This window comes from Lithobates pipiens, unplaced genomic scaffold (assembly GCF_037356315.1).
Source record: "Lithobates pipiens isolate NorthernLeopardFrog02 unplaced genomic scaffold, aLitPip1_a1.2 Scaffold_18, whole genome shotgun sequence".
In the NCBI taxonomy this organism is placed as follows: domain Eukaryota; kingdom Metazoa; phylum Chordata; class Amphibia; order Anura; family Ranidae; genus Lithobates; species Lithobates pipiens.
Genome location: NW_027507758.1, coordinates 627,632,755 through 627,646,447, shown reverse-complemented (window position 1 = coordinate 627,646,447; position 13,693 = coordinate 627,632,755). Strand labels below are relative to the sequence as shown.

Sequence of the window (13,693 nt, the reverse complement as noted above, 5' to 3'; positions counted from 1 at the left end):
TCTTCTCCCTAAATTATTGTATCTGTTTTGGAATGCCCCGCTTCAGGTGCCATCCCGCCTGTTCCGTGACATGGAATCAATCCTCAATTCTTTTGTTTGGGCTTCTTCCAGGCACAAGTTAGCCTGGCAGACCCTCAAATGTCCGGTTCGCCTCGGGGGGGGGGTTGCGCTCCCTGACTTAGAGACATATTACCTGGCATCCCAGCTCTCACACTTCTATTATTTTAACACGTACGATAAAATGCGGTACTCATATCTGGTATGTACCTCGGCAACCGACGTGATCGCGCACCCCTTTCAAATTGTTCTCTGCAAACACAGAGGTGTCCATCACTCGGGTTCCGGACGCAGCATGCTCGCACACCACAGCCGGGTTTGGCGGCTGGCGCTGTCCAGATCTGAGGCTCCCTACCTACATGCACACACACCCATTTGGGATAATCTTGAGTTGCCTGAGCTACTGAGCGTACCAGATTATAAGGTGTGGATTTGCAGAGGTATTATATATTTATCTCAACTTTTTACCAACCAGGGCGTCAAGACGTTTCAGGCACTTAAGGAGGAATTTGGCCTCCCTAATCATATATTTTTTCGATACCTGCAGGTCCGTCATGCCCTGCAGACACAGTTTGGGAGTGCGCCCCCCGGACTTGCGGACACCCCACTGGCGAAATTGCTTTTTGGTGAGGATCCCCGTAAACTTATCTCCACCTTGTACACATATCTACTCACTCCCCGAAGCCAAACCCCAAAGTAATTATGACAGATCCCCAGTAGGAGGAAGGCTGGCTACCTTCTTACTTCAATGGCAGAAGACGACAGCCAATCAATAAATTCTAGACACAATCGCAAGGGGTTATTCCCTGGAATTCAATTGTCACCCTCCAGAGAGATTTTAATTAACAAAACTACCCAGGGATCCCAAAAAAGCAAGGTCTCTCCCATTGTTGCTGGAGGAAATGGTAGACCAGAAAGTCCTTACTCCAGTCCCAGAGGAAGAAAAACGAAAAGGTTTTTACCCTCACGTTTTTGTGATCAAGATACCTTCAATTTTAATTGATATTAAATCTAAAGCCCCTGAACCAAGCGATACAATAAAAAAGATTCCGTATGGAATCCATATTTCAATACGAGAAAAGTTCCAGAGATACCTGAGGTTGGCGCTGGAGATAGAGGTAAGAGGAGTATCATTTCCAGAGCAGAGCTCTTCCTTTCGGGCTATCCTCGTCACCAAGGATATTTACCAAAGTCCTAGCAGAAGCTCTGGCCCCTCTGAGGTTGAAGAAGGTGACTGTAGTACCGTACTTAGACGACCTACTATTCGCAGTACAGTCAGAAGTACAGCTGGTAAAAGACCTTTCAGATGCTCAACTATGGCTGAAGTCACTAAGCTGGATTTTAAACATCGAAAAATCCAACCTGTGTCCCACTCAGAATATCCAGTTTCTGGGATATCTGCTCAACTCCATAGAGCAGAAGACGTCCCTACCAGATGAGAAGATCCAAGGCCTCTTCAAGAGAGTAAGTTCTGTACAGTTCCATGTTGGTTCTGGGTCTGATGACCTCAACGATACCAGCAGTACAATGGGCCATATATCATCTAAGGCTCCTGCAAGTCTTTCTCTTAAGAAATCAACAAGAAGATGTGGACAGGACGCTCTTACTCCCAACCTCCGTGAAGAGGTCACTCTGGTGGTGTAGGATCCACACAAACTTAAACAAGGGTCTGGCATGGTCTTTCCCAACCTCAACCTTATGGCAATAGCTAAAGCCATAGAACACTTCCAAGACTAACTGAGGAGTCATCACATCCAGATTCTGTTGGACAACGCCACGGCAGTAGCTTATACAAACAAGGGGGTACGAGGAGCCCCTCCTTATTGCACCTCTCCAACCAGATATGTTGATGGGCAGAAGGGAACCTACTGCCGTTGGGAGCGGTCCATCTTTGAGGGAAAACAAGTGGCGGATTTCCTCAGCCGCCAAGAGATCTCCGAAGAGAAATGGGTATTTCTCTTCGGAGGGTGTTCAGGGAAATTACAGCCCGCTGGGGAGTACTAAATATAGATCTGTTTGCATCCCGGAAAAACACTCAGGTGAAGTGTTTCTTCTTGCTAAATCCGCAAGAGCAGCCTCTCGGGATAGACGCACTCTAAAACCCATGGCATTTCAGGATGTGCTACGCCTTCCCTCCGGTACATCTGATTCCTTGGGTGGTGAAGAAATTCCAACAAGAGGAAACAAAGCTCATGCTGATAGCACCATATTGGCCCAAGAGAGCCTGGTTCTCTCTGCTCTGCAGTCTCCCAGCAGAAGAGCTGTGGCTACTTCACAAGGATGACCTGATGTGTCAGGGACCCCTAACAGGCCTAAGACAAGAAAGCTTCAAATGGGCGGCCTGGTTACTGAGGAAGATATCTTCAGATCAAAAGGACTCCGATCATGTGGTGGCAATGCTTCTGAGTGATAGGAAGCCGAACACCAGGGCCATCTACAGAAAGACTTGGAGAAAATTTAACAGCTGTTGCCCTGAAAATAACAGACAAAATATGGATACACCAACTATTCTTGAGTTCCTACAGCAGGGTGCTGATAAAGGTCTAGCGCTCAGTACGCTGGCGGTCCAGATAGCAGTGCTGTCGGCGTATCTATAACATATGCTACAAGAAGACCCATTGGTCTCTCGCTTTTGCAGAGCGTTGGCAAAATACAGACCACTCAAGACACAAAAATGTCCCACATGGGATCTGTTGGCGGTACCAAGGGGGATCATCAAAAATCCCTTTGATCCCTTTGAGCTGCTACAAGAAACATCTTTATGCCTGCTGACACTCAAAACCATTTTCCTTGTGGCTATCACTACAGCACATAGGATAGGGGAAAGCCAGTCTCTGTCTGTCAGAGAACCTTTTCTAAAAATTCATGATGACTAGTGATGGCCGAACGGTTCGCCCGGCGGTCCTTTCGCGGCGAATTTCGGCTGTTCCCGGTCCGCCCGATCGGCGGACTATTGCCGCCGTTCGCCCGGCGGACTTCCGTGTTTACTGTGTAAAAGAACTTTGACCTATGATGACACATCCATCATGGGGTACAGGACAGCCAATTGAGACATTACAGCACATGGACACTTGGACATTCCCCCTAACTTATAAATACACCCGATCCGGCGGCCATTTTACATTCTTTCTTCTGTCACTATAGGGAGAGGTTGCTGTGTGGAGCAGGGAGCGATTGCAGTGACCCAAATCGCTAGCTATTTGGTACTCAAAAGTTCTTTTCAGGACTGGTATAGGTGTTAGGTGTAGTTCAGGATATAGGTTTGAGGCAGTGCTGTGCTAGTGATTGTTGCAGCAGCTGAGTGTCTTTTGTCAGTTTAGAGAAAGGGACAGGACGGTGTGTGCTGCAGGGACAGTCAGTTTAGTCATTAGCTGGTACTATCAGGTCCACAAAAGTGCTGTTCCAGTTATTTTTCCAGCAGCCTCTGTTTTGTAAGTTTATATAGGGACAGGCAGGAAACTGTGTGTGAGGCAGTGAGGGTCAGTTTAAACAGTAGCTATTACTATATTAGGTCCACAAAGGTTCTTTTCAGGACTGGTATCAGTGGTATGGTAATAGGGTTGTACACGTATAATATTCTTTCTTCCAAATATAGAAAGAATATTATACTTGACTGCTGCCCTTCTGCTGCAGTCTGCTAATCAGTCACAACCTACTTGTTCCACAAAGGTCCTTATAAGGACTGGTAACCTGGTGTAGGGTGCTACAGTACATAGGGTTGAGTGAGGTACAGTCTGCTATTCTGTAAGGACTGGTATAGGTCCACAATACATAGGGTTGAGGTGCACTACTGCTGACCGCTGCCCTATACTGCAGCAGTCCTTCATCAGTATAGGGACTGACGTACAGTCTGCTAATCAGTCGCACACAACCTACTTGTTCCACAAAGGTCCTTATAAGGACTGGTAAGGTATAGGGTACTACAGTACATAGGGTTGAGTGAGGTACAGTCTGCTATTCTGTAAGGACTGGTATAGGTCCACAATACATAGGGTTGAGGTGCACTACTGCGGACCGCTGCCCTATACTGCAGCAGTCCTTCATCAGTATAGGGACTGAGAGTTTTGTCACAGGGTCATTTAAAAAATGACAGGCAGAGGAAGAGGCAGGCCCTTCCGCAGGGGTGGTAGGGGTAGGGCAGGAGCAACAGGCTTGAGCCAAAGTGGGAAGTTGCAGAAGGTGCGTTCAATTACTTTAAAGGACGCACCAGACTTGGTTGAGTGGCTCACTCAGCCTTACTCTTCTGCACCCTCCTCATCCTCTCGATCTGCACCCTCTTCTTCACTCTCTGCTATGTGCACCCCCAAAGACACTACCACCAACAACACCACTACCACCACATACCTTCCGCTTGAGTCACAGGAATTATTTTCCGATCCATATCAAGACATTTCTGATGCGCAGCCACTCTTGGTATTGGATCAGGAAGAGGAGGTAGCAACAACCGCTAATCAGCAATCTGACGACAGTACCCAGATCAGCCCAAGGAGGAGGTTGGTCCCCGCTGTTGCTGCCTACTCCGAGAGCTCTACTTATAGCGTTGGGGAAGGTAACGTCGATGATGACGTGTCTAGTGATGTCACGTGGGTGCCCACAAGAGAGGAAGAGGAGGGGAGTTCAGAGGGAGATATGGACCAGCAGATAGGGAGGAGAAGCAGGAATAACTTACATTGCACAGGAGGGACAAAGCAGACTGCAAATGTATCAGGAGCGAGTCATCGACCATGTACGGTCACATCTGGCGCTCCCAGGACACCGGTACATGGCTCGGCAGTGTAGGCTTTTTTTAACGTGTCCGCTGCCCAACGGTTGACGGCTGGCTTGTCAGAACTGATAGCCCGCCAACTACTGCCATATAAACTGGTGGACTCAGAGGTCTTTCGAAAATTTGTGGCCATTGGAACACCACAATGGAAGGTCCCTGGAAGGAAGTATTTCTCAGAGAAGGGCATCCCAGAGCTATATGGCCATGTTCAGCGGCAAGTGAATGTATCTCTGGCACACAGTGTCGGTGCCAAGATACATCTGACCACAGACACGTGGTCTAGCAAACACGGGCAGGGAAGGTATATCACTTTTACTGCCCACTGGGTGAACCTTCTGACGGCCGTCAAGCATGTAATCCGTGGCACCCGTGTAGATTTGGTTTTACCGCCACGGATTGCATGCAGGCCTGGCTCTTCTTCTCCTCCTCCATCCTCCTCCCTCTCCTCCTTGGCTGACTCCTCCTTTTCCGCTGCTAGCGTCTCTTGCGCTGCGTCGCCCAAGCTCCCCAGAACCCATTCGACATGCCAGGTGAGACGTTGCCATGCCGTGCTGCGTCTGTTGTGCCTGGAAGCCAAGAGCCACACTGGCCCGGCACTCCTTTCAGCTTTGCGTTCACAGGCAGATCAGTGGCTAACACCGCTCAATTTGACAGTTGGTAAAGTGGTGTGTGACAACGGTGCCAATCTGCTTAGCGCATTGAAACAGGGCAAAATCACGCACGTGCCATGCATGGCACACGTCTTAAACTTGGTCGTGCAGCGATTCGTTGTCAAATACCCTGGGATCCAGGACATCTTGCGGCAGGCAAGGAAAATCTCGGCCCATTTCAGAAGATCTTACACGGCCATGGCTCGCCTTGCTGACATTCAGCGGCGACACAATCTGCCGGTCAGACGTCTTATTTGCGATTGCCCGACGCGATGGAACTCAACCTTCTATATGCTTGATAGGCTGCTCCAGCAGAAACGTGCAGTTAACGTCTACCTGTATGAACTCTGCGGCAGAACAGGTTCTGGGGAGCTGGGGTTTTTTTCACCGCGCCAGTGGCTGCTCATGCGCGACGCATGCAGACTTCTGCGGCCATTTGAGGAGATCAAACTGGTCAGTAGCAGCCATGGCGCCATCAGTGACATGGTACCTTATGCCTTCTTTATGGAGCGTGCATTGCGGCGTGTCATTGATCAAGCTGTGGAGGAGCAGGAGCGGGAAGATGAGGAAGTCGCAATGCTGGATGAATTCCCAGGGGGGGCTACTCTATCTGAGACCAGTCAACAACAGGAGTCTGAAGAGGAGTCAGAGGAGGATGGTGCCGGGGCGGATGAGGAGGAGCAAGAAGAGCATGCTTTAAACCCTTCTGGGACCCCTGTTGTTGTGCGTGGATGGGGAGAGGAGAATGAAGAGGACGACATTATCCTGGATGATGAGCAGGAGCCAGGCCACCACACTGCTTCCAGTTTAGTGCAAATGGGGGCCTTCATGCTCCAGTGTTTTAATAGGGACCCCCGTATAAAAAGCATAAGGGTCAAGGACCAGTACTGGGTGGCAACGTACTTAGACCCCCGGTACAAACACAAAATGGCGGAAATGCTACCGCCGTCACAGAGGGCTGTCAGAATGCAGCACTTCCAGGCCTTGCTTCGAGAAATGCTGCATTCTGCTTTTGCGTGTGCTGGCAGAGGAGCAATTCCCACTCCCAGAGGAGTTGCGGGTACCAATCCAACAGCACCTGCAAGAAGAGGCCAGTTTGAAGATGTGTTGGTGACTTCGGATATGAGGTCATTCTTTCAGCCGACCCATCGACAGGTGTCATCCGGATCCAGCATCAGGGAACGCCTACACCGTCAGGTGTCCGACTACATCGGGTTAACGGCCGATGTGGACGCTCTGAGAAGTGATGAACCCCTGGACTACTGGATGGGCAGGCTTGACCTCTGGCCAGAGCTTGCCCAACTTGCAATCGAACTGTTGGCTTGCCCCTCGTCCAGTGTCCAGACCGAAAGGACGTTCAACGCAGCAGGGGGGATTGTGACTGATAAGCGTACTCGCCTAGCTCACGACAGTGTTAACTGCCTCACATTTCTAAAAATGAATGAGGCATGGATCTCGGGGGAATTCAACACATGTGACCAGTAGACCATGTATATGTCTATAAACAATTTTTTTAATCGAGCACACAGACCTTCTTTCTTCATTTGGCTCACTTCCTTGTCCAAAAAAAGCACACCGTACTATATGCCCGTACCCTCCTGTTTGAAGAGGTTGAGCGGTGTCATATTTCTACTGGGGCTGCTCCCACCATCCCTGTGCTGTGCTGACTTCCTCCTGGGGCTGCTTATTATGAGGGGCTCCCACCATCCCTGTGCTGTGCTGACTTCCTCCTGGGGCTGTACCTCTGCTGTGCATATTATGAGGGGCTCCCACCATCCCTGTGCTGTGCCGACTTCCTCCTGGGGCTGCTTATTATGAGGGGTTCCCACCATCCCTGTGCTGACTTCCTCCTGGGGCTGCTGATTATGAGGGGTTTCCACCATCCCTGTGCTGACTTCCTCCTGGGGCTGCTTATTATGAGGGGCTCCCACCATCCCTGTGCTATGCTGACATCCTCCTGGGGCTGCTTATTATGAGGGGCTCCCACCATCCCTGTGCTATGCTGACATCCTCCTGGGGCTGCTTATTATGAGGGGCTCCCACCATCCCTGTGCTGTGCTGACTTCCTCCTGGGGCTGTACCTCTGCTGTGCATATTATGAGGGGCTCTCACCATCCCTGTGCTATGCTCATTATGAGGGGCTCCCACCATCCCTGTGCTATGCTCATTATGAGGGGCTCCCACCATCCCTGTGCTATGCTCATTATGAGGGGCTCCCACCATCCCTGTGCTATGCTGACTTCCTCCTGGGGCTGCTTACGGTGCAGGTGTCATTGCTGTATGTCACGCTGCTGTCAGTGCTCTCTATCACTGTGCTGCTGTCAGTGCTGTATATCACGGTGCTGGTGTTAGTGCTTTATGTCACGCTGCTGATGTCAGTGCTCTCTATCACGGTGCAGGTGTCAGATGACTCTATCACGGTGCAGGTGTCAGATGACTCTATCACGGTGCAGGTGTCAGATGACTCTATCACGGTGCAGGTGTCAGATGACTCTATCACGGTGCAGGTGTCATTGCTGTATGTCACGCTGCTGATGTCAGTGCTCTCTATCACGGTGCTGGTGTCAGATGACTATCACGGTGCAGGTGTCATTGCTGTATGTCACGCTGCTGGTGATCATCTTCTACACCCTCTTCTTTGCCTACCCTGACCTTCCCTCTCCTCCATTGCCTTCATGCGCTCCACAGTCCTGAATTGTCACAACAATTTCCCATATAAAAAAAGAATGCTTGTAGTTGTCGATCCCAGATTCACCTCTTACATGTGTTATGTCATTGGCCATGCGGTGGGACTATGTTTGCACAGCTATTAATTATTTTGTGGCTGCAAATTTGACCTGTAGGTTTGCAAGGTTCGCCTCCCATTGAAGTCAATGGGGCCCGCCGCGAACCGGAGCTATCGGCCGCATTCGCGGTCCGCGTTCACGAAACGTCCCGTCGGAAGTTTGTCCATCACTAATGATGACAGCAATGTCCTTCAAACAGATCCAGGAATTACACCAAAAGTGACGTAAACTTTTCATAAATCCCAGGATGTAGTACTACCTTCATTTTGTAATTCACAAGAGAAAGAACTAAGACTTCTAGATGTTAGAAGATGTCTTCTTCAGTATCTGGAAGTCACCAATGAGTTCAGAGCATCAGACGCTCTATTTGTCCTGTACGGTGGTAAACAGAAAGGTAAACAAGCATCCAAGAAAACACTAGCCAGATGGATCAAGGCAGCTATACTGGAATGTTATGGAGTTAAGGTATAACAAAAGATCTAAGGGCTCATTGAACAAGGGTAGGAGCAAATTTGCAGGGCAGCAACTAGGTCAAGATTCTCAACCTTTGCTCAGCATTATCTGATATCCAGCCAGGACCAGGCTTTTGGTAGGAAAGTCATCCAAGCCGTTGTCACACCATAGTCTGGTGAGTACTTGGTTATCCTCTCAAGGGCTGACCTGGAAGATGACTGGGGGAAAAGCAGAGTTAGTTCTCAATGGTAACTCTGTCTCCAGTAGTCTTCCAGGGCAGCATGATCCCACCCTAATGTCTAATCTTGTGGGGTTGTGTTTTATGTTTTTCAGATTCCGGCCTTTTCTTGGATTACTGACCAAGGACTTTAGGGACTGGCAGTGTATTTCCTGTGTGTAAGGAGAATCTCCATCTCTCAAGAGCTACCCTGGAAGACTACTGGAAACAGAGTTACCGGTAAGTTCACAGAGCAGCCTGGATCCTCCTCTTCACGGGTCCCTCTTCTGTGATCCTTGTCCCTCCCTTTCGGAAAATGAAAAAAGAAAATGAAAATAATTTTTTTTTTTTTTACACAAAATTTCTTGCACACAACATGGAAATACTTAGAATTACACCCCAAAACACATTCCGCTACTCCTTCTGAGTATGGGGATACCAAATGTGTGAGACTTTTTCTGAACTGATTATAAAACGGACATTGGGCTCAATTCACTACTTGGTATCTACTGCTTTTAAAATACTGCTTAGCATTTTTCAAACTTTTTTTGCAATTCACAAAGTAACAAAAAAAAAAAAAAAAAGGTACTAAAAAACAGCATGCACTATTTTATGAAGTGATGCAGTATTTAAGTAGTGAAAGCTTGCAGTACTTTAACGTCAGTGGTAGCCGGCACCCTTAACAAGCAGTAAATAGCTGGTTGTTAAGGAGTGGGTGACCGCCAATGTCATTAGCAACCAGTAGCTGTCATGGTTGTTAAGGATCGGGCAGCTGCCACGTCATTAACAACCATGAGTCATCTACTGTCATTGGGATTTGGGTTGGATTTTTTTTTCCATTGAGGCTGGCAGCTGCTTTTTTTGAATAAAGGACTTGTCAGAAATGTGTGTTTTTAATAACTTTTAGCACTTTTTAGGAAAATGAGTAGGAGTACTATTTACCCCAAACTCATTCACATGGGAGGTGGGATCTTGGGGCCCCCTTATTAATGGGGCATTTCAGATTCCAATAAGCCCCCCCCCCCCACCTGCAGACTCCCACAACCACCGAGCCAGGGTTGTGGGTATGAGGCCCTTGTCATCATTAACATGGGAACAATTTACTTTGGGGGAGACTCAAAGCACCGCCCCCCCCCCCATGTTTTTTTTTCTCCAAAAGTTTTTATTTAAGAGTGTACAGATAACAGAGATCAAAGAACATAAGAATGGTCAGGGATATTTTCTCAAACAATAGGTGCTGGAACTCAACCACGACCCCCGCCAAAACCCCTCCCCCACACACACCCTCCAAATCACATCAAATAGTGGGTGTGGTCATAATTCAAACAGTAGAAGGGTCTTAAAGGGGCATTAAATAACAGGATTGCATTACATACAGAGTGCAGAGTTCATGGGGGGTTACACACAGAGTACAGAGCTGTCACTTGTAAACACAGAAACCAGACTTCTGTATTTACAAGTGATTGTGGTGAGCAGGCACCAAAGGGTCTGAGCCAGAGGAGGTGGTTCCACCAAGTTCCCGCTGAAAAAAAGCCCTGAGAATGGTTATAGACTTTGTCAAACATTAAGATCCGACAATGAGGAGTCAAGCATTTAGACATATATGACATAGTAGGGTGTAGACAGATATGAACAATCTAAACAGCATTCACAATACTGATACACTGAAAAAAGGTTAGGGGTATAGTCTGGTACCCCCCGGACACCCCATCTGGCATCAAACTGTGTCGGGGGGGGGGGGGGATTATAACAACCTTTGTTACAGATTCCTACCTGTTGTTATTCTGAAGAAATCCACGTGTGTTTTTCTGTGGAGAGTGGTTTCATAATTAACTATCAGATGTGGAGCTACAGAGCAATAATGAGGAAATCTGCTGGGCCTTCATCCCTTTAGACGGGTTCCTATTAAACGTATCTCTCAAATAAATGACATTTTTGTTGCAAGGCATGCCTGAAATCTGACTTGTATCTAAGGCAGACTTCTGGGAAAATTGGTGAGCCAATCACACAAGCAGGAAATGATGTCTCTGGGGAGTGGTCAGTACACACTCTGTCTACAGAAAACTCCAGGTAGCCATATTGCAATGTATTCCCAGAAAATTACATTGGCTGCAGTTTGAAAAGGGAAGGTAATTTTTAATAACATTCAATCACAAAATGATTACTGTCGCAATCATATGCACTATATTATTTTTTCTTTATTTGCTATTTTTTCCCCCCCACAAAAGTGGAGCTACCCTTTAACAACTTCAGCCCCGGAATATTTGACCCCCTTCCTAACCAGAGTACTTTTTACAATTTCGCACTGCGTCGCTTTAACTGATAATTGCGCGGTAATGTAATGCTGTACTCAAACAAAATGTGCGTCCTTTTTTCCCCACAAATAGAGCTTTCTTTTGGTGGTATTTGATCACCTCTGCAGTTTTTATTTTTTGCGCTATAAACAAAAAAGAGAGACAATTTTGAAAAAAATATATATTTTTTTAACTTATTGCTATAATAAATATCTCCAAAAATGTTTTTAAAAAACAAATTTCTTCATCAGTTTAGGCCAATATATATTCTTCTACATATTTTTGGCAAAAAAAAAAAAAAAATCGCAATAAGCATTTATTGATTGGTTTGCACAAAAGCTATAGCGTCTACAAACTATGGGAAAGATTTATGGCATATATATATATATATATATATATATATATATATATATATATATATATATATATAATTTTTTTTTTTTTACTAGTTATGGTGGCGATTGCCACGGACAGATCCTACTTAGTAGGAACAAACAATATGTCTCCCCTCCCCTGACAGAACCCTGTCAGAACAGGGATTTGTGTGTTTACACACACACAAATCCCTTGCGCTGGCTCTCGCGCATGCAATCGCACCCGCCGGCCACGTGCATCGGGTCCCCCTGCCATGCAGTGGGTGCACCTCTGCCAGCTCTTAAAAGGGACCCTGTACCTGTACAGGGTTTTGCAAAGTGGTGCTATTGTTTCTGCAGTATAAGTACGTGAGACGGTCAGGAACCATTTAAACATATTGTGTCCTTTGTGTTCGAATACATCTATATTAAGTGTATTGGAACTTTTGTTAGGCCGCGTACACACGCGGGGACTGTTCGCTCAACTTTGTCCGCTTTGTCAGCGGACTGTTCGTTCGTCGTGTGTGGGCAAGTCCGTCCATGCTAATTTTGAGCGGACTGTCCGCTGAAACTGTTTGACGGACAAAGTTGAGCGAACAGTCCCCGCGTGTGTACGTGGCCTCAGTCTAGACTGTCCTGCTGTCCTTGTTGGGTACATGCTAGTAACAGTGATGTTTAAAATCTAAAGGGTAGTGTTTGGTCATCTCAGATACTCTGGGCCTAAGGTTTCTTAATGGGTTATTGTTACCCAGCCTTCTGTGATGAGGAGCAATCTTTGTCATGAGGGCGAATGTCCTGGTGGGTTGGCGGTTGTTCACTGTGGAGTTATGTGTCATATAAATTGGGATTTTTTAAGTATGGTGTGATAACTCGTCTGTCTGAGAGAGGCAAAAGGAGAGAGGGGATAGCCGACTTAGGATCTCAGAGGGGGAAAGGTGAAAGAGCCCAGGATAGCCCATAGAAGAATATAAAGAGGGGGAAGGGGAACGAGGATTCCATTCTCCTCTGCCTAAAGGTGTTGGGGGTTTAATTCAGCTGGATAGGCCAAGAGTTTGGAGTATTTGTCCATTGTGACAAAAAATAGGATTTTTAAAACAGCTTACCTGTAAAATCCTTTTCTTTGAAGTACATCATGGGACACAAAGCCATAGTAGTTACTATGTGGGTTACAGGCCACCTTCAGGTGATGGACACTGGCACACCCTAGATAAAAAAAAGTGTACTCCCTATATAACCCCTCCCACTCACAAAACTGAGTGTCTCAGTTTTGTAGCAAAGGAATACATGTGTATACCAAAGAAGGAAGGGACCTCTGTGTGTACTTCACGGGACACAGAGCCATAGCAGTTTCTATGTGGGATGTCCCATAGCAATGCCAACTGAAGGGAGGGAGACAACAAAAAGTAGGGCAATAAGAGACTAGAGGACTAATACTGCAGTCTGCAGTACCCTGAGCCCAAAGCCGATATCCTCATGACCTTTTACATTTATTTGATAGAATCTGGTAAATGTATAGACTGAAGACCAAGTTGTGGCCTTACAGATTTGAGCCATGGAGGCTTGGTGATGCACCACCCAGGAAGCACTAACAGCCCTAGAGAAGTGTGTTTTGATTTGCGACACGATAACTGGCGTGGAGGTGATCGGCGACACGGTAACTGGCGTGGAGGTGATCGGCGGACACGGTAACTGGCGTGGAGGTGATCGGCGGACACGGTAACTGGCGTGGAGGTGATCGGCGGACACGGTAACTGGCGTGGAGGTGATCGGCGGACACGGTAACTGGCGTGGAGGTGATCGGCGGACACGGTAACTGGCGTGGAGGTGATCGGCGGACACGGTAACTGGCGTGGAGGTGATCGGCGGACACGGTAACTGGCGTGGAGGTGATCGGCGGACACGGTAACTGGCGTGGAGGTGATCGGCGGACACGGTAACTGGCGTGGAGGTGATCGGCGGACACGGTAACTGGCGTGGAGGTGATCGGCGGACACGGTAACTGGCGTGGAGGTGATCGGGGGACACGGTAACTGGCGTGGAGGTGATCGGGGGACACGGTAACTGGCGTGGAGGTGATCGGGGGACACGGTAACTGGCGTGGAGGTGATCGGGGGACAC

The 13,693-nt window shown here is 47.8% G+C and overlaps 1 protein-coding gene across 1 annotated transcript in view; it reads right to left on the bottom strand.

Moving 5' to 3' along the window:
* LOC143986872 (uncharacterized) overlaps positions 1–13,693 on the bottom strand; it is a 106,347-nt gene that overhangs the window by 86,141 nt on the left and 6,513 nt on the right. The window contains exon 2 of the mRNA XM_077485279.1: positions 9,167–9,234. The gene's annotated coding sequence lies outside the window, so the exon portion shown is untranslated. The remainder of the gene's footprint in view (positions 1–9,166; positions 9,235–13,693) is intronic.